General features: G+C 42.7%; 1 protein-coding gene across 2 annotated transcripts in view; it reads right to left on the reverse strand.

Annotated features, from left to right (window-relative positions):
* The window catches only part of ALDH9A1 (aldehyde dehydrogenase 9 family member A1), a 35,030-nt gene extending 32,596 nt beyond the window's left edge, over positions 1-2,434 (reverse strand). For both annotated transcript variants that reach the window (XM_018570392.1, XM_018570391.1), the window contains exon 1: positions 2,368-2,434. The gene's annotated coding sequence lies outside the window, so the exon portion shown is untranslated. The remainder of the gene's footprint in view (positions 1-2,367) is intronic.
* Between the last annotated feature and the right edge of the window lie 447 nt (positions 2,435-2,881).

The following is a 2,881-nucleotide window of genomic DNA, read 5'->3' on the forward strand; positions in this document are numbered from 1 at the left end:
GCAGGTGGGATGGGGGGGGGGGGGGGGGGGGGGGGTGGGAGGTAGGGTGTCATGGTTCAATGTGCTTTTTAAAGCATTGGGTAATACATCAAGCTCTACAAGGCATATGATGTATTTTCAACCAACATTCCTAACCATATTTAAGGAGGTACATGGTAAAGGATTATAAAAGGTTTTCATTATAAAATTCAAGGATTCAACATCTCATCCTTCAGCAAATGTTATTTTCAACTGTGAACAAATGTGCAGGCAAGGTTACATTCACCTTTTTGTAAATAGGGTGAATGTTATGCCAAGCACCACTTCCAACTGAAGAACAGATTTAGAAGGTTAAGGAATGTATTTTCACCGGTCACATTTTGGCCAAATGTACATTATAAATAGGGTGAATATATCTGTTAAATGTTAGGCAAATGTGGGTGAATGTCAAGAGATCGAACTGCCCAAAATAAGAATACTGTACCTGTTAATAGGGTGCCAACTAGGTGGACCAGCATGGACTGCAATAATGACTGCAATCCAGTGTTTGGTGACTTGGAGAGGGAACAATAGACAGAGGCATGGTAAAAGTTTAAACATTAGAGTGTATGCACCGGACTGTGATTAAATACTATTAAAAATAAACTTTTGAACCCATTAAAATACACCAAAAGCGCACATCTGCTTTAGGGCTTGTTGCACCTTTTCCATCTGACCACAGAAAATCTGCAGATAATTGTAAGGTGTATGGCCAGCATTAGGCTCCATTCACATACAGCGTTTGCGGCCTTCCACATGGGACACAAACCCTATATATGTAACAGCTGCACCGATTCCACTTGTTTGCGGCTATTTAGCCATGAACATGTGGAAAATGCTGTATTATCACGTTTGCACTATTTTGGGGGCCACGCAGTCTCTGCAATAGTCTGAGCAATGCTCAATAAAGTGCATTGTTTTTTCGGTTTAGAGCGGCTCCGCGCATATTCGTACAGCCGAATATGCGCGGACAGCCGCTCCAGTTACTTGATAACTAAACAATCAATTTTGATGCTATGTGTTACAATACATGGTTGGCACTTTTCCTAGGAAAAATAAATAAGTCATTATGAATGTGGTTGGTTGAGGATATGACATAAAAGCGATCTATTCCCTGACAAATTGCAGGAGACAAGGTACAGGGGACAGACACATGTCAGAAACGCTGGAGGACACAAACACGGTACAGGAGATGATTGAGAGCTCGTGCACACGGCCATAAAAAAATGCAAAGTATTTATCAGTACAGCATATGTTTACAGATCTGAATGCAGGCACATTGTTTTCTATGGGCTCATGCACACAGCTGCATAAAGATCAATAACTTATGCTATGTTCAGAACGGTAAAATGTGCGTCTGAGGTTAGCAAATGTGCATATATAAATGCATGGAAAACACATGTACACAAGTACACACAGACACTAGAAATATAATTTGACGCGTTTGAATACTGTAGGAGACAAAATGCACATTTCACTCTCCTCTATAAATCAAATACCTACAAGCATTGTATCTAACCTGTGGTCCTTTGCAGACCCCCGTAAAGAAAGTGGGAGCATTGATATGTAAAAGAGACATAATGACAGATTTATAGCCTGCGGTCTCTGACCGTCTCCCCCAGTAGTATGCCTGCGATCTCTGACCGTCTCCCCCAGTAGTATGCCTGCGGTCTCTGACCGTCTCCCCCAGTAGTATGCCTGCGGTCTCTGACCGTCTCCCCCAGTAGTATGCCTGCGGTCTCTGACCGTCTCCTCCAGTAGTATGCCTGCGGTCTCTGACCATCACCCCCAGTAGTATGCCTGCGGTCTCTGACCGTCTCCTCCAGTAGTATGCCTGCGTTCTCTGACCGTCTCCTCCAGTAGTATGCCTGTGGTCTCTGACCATCTCCCCTAGTAGTATGGGTGTGGTCTCTGACCGTCTCCCCCTAGTATGTCTACAATCTCAGACCTCTGTAACATTACATATACTGAATATTAAGTGTGTCCCAATGGTGCTTTCAGGGGATGCAGTTCTGGCCCCCTATTCCTCATACGTTGGCAACTACTACTCTACACTTCTCCCCTTTCCTTCATTTATGCACTAAACTCTCCCCTCCCTTTTCAGAGCTCTACTATACACAGAGAAAGTTATATTGTATGTATAATACTTAAATGTATACAGTTACAGAAAGTGTAGACTGATAGATTTGGAAACAGACTGGAGTGTTGATTAAAACAAACTGGAACGCTATGGAAGAGCATGTGATTGTGTATCTTGATTGGAGAATGCAAGATTGCAATACTAAACTTTGTTATATGCAGCAGAAGCTCGGAGGACATACTAAAACAATGATGACATATCAAACTTACCGGCTAGAGATCCGACACAGACACCTCACAGCAGAGAGATAATTTTACTCTGTGTCCCAGCCTCAGATGAAACTTTCTCTGTGCTCGGAGCCAGGGAGTACACAGTCTATTCTGTGCACAAACACATCCCATAGGCAGGCAGTATACAGCTCCACCTCCCCTAGTACACTGCTTGGCACTGAGAATGAGGAAGAAAAAAGATCTGGCTAACAGTGACCTGGAAAGGAAAGTAGCTGGAGATGAGGCAACATAAAAGACACATACACACCATCAAACCAGATGAAACAAAAAAACATTTTTGGGGGTGTAATTATCCACCAAATGTTCATGCGTATACATTGTTAGGAGGCGCATGTGCATAAACTGATTGCCAATGACTATTGGCTAGAATATACATGCATACACGCACCTGTATTTAGAGTTGACGCACATACATTTTTCTGGTAAGCTCCTCTGGTTTGGGGCATTTTATTTTTATACCTCTGACCATTGCTCTAAAATACAGATCTAATCA

The sequence above is a fragment of the Nanorana parkeri genome, unplaced genomic scaffold (assembly GCF_000935625.1).
Source record: "Nanorana parkeri isolate BGI_ZX_2015 unplaced genomic scaffold, ASM93562v1 scaffold1527, whole genome shotgun sequence".
Taxonomy (NCBI): Eukaryota; Metazoa; Chordata; class Amphibia; order Anura; family Dicroglossidae; genus Nanorana; species Nanorana parkeri.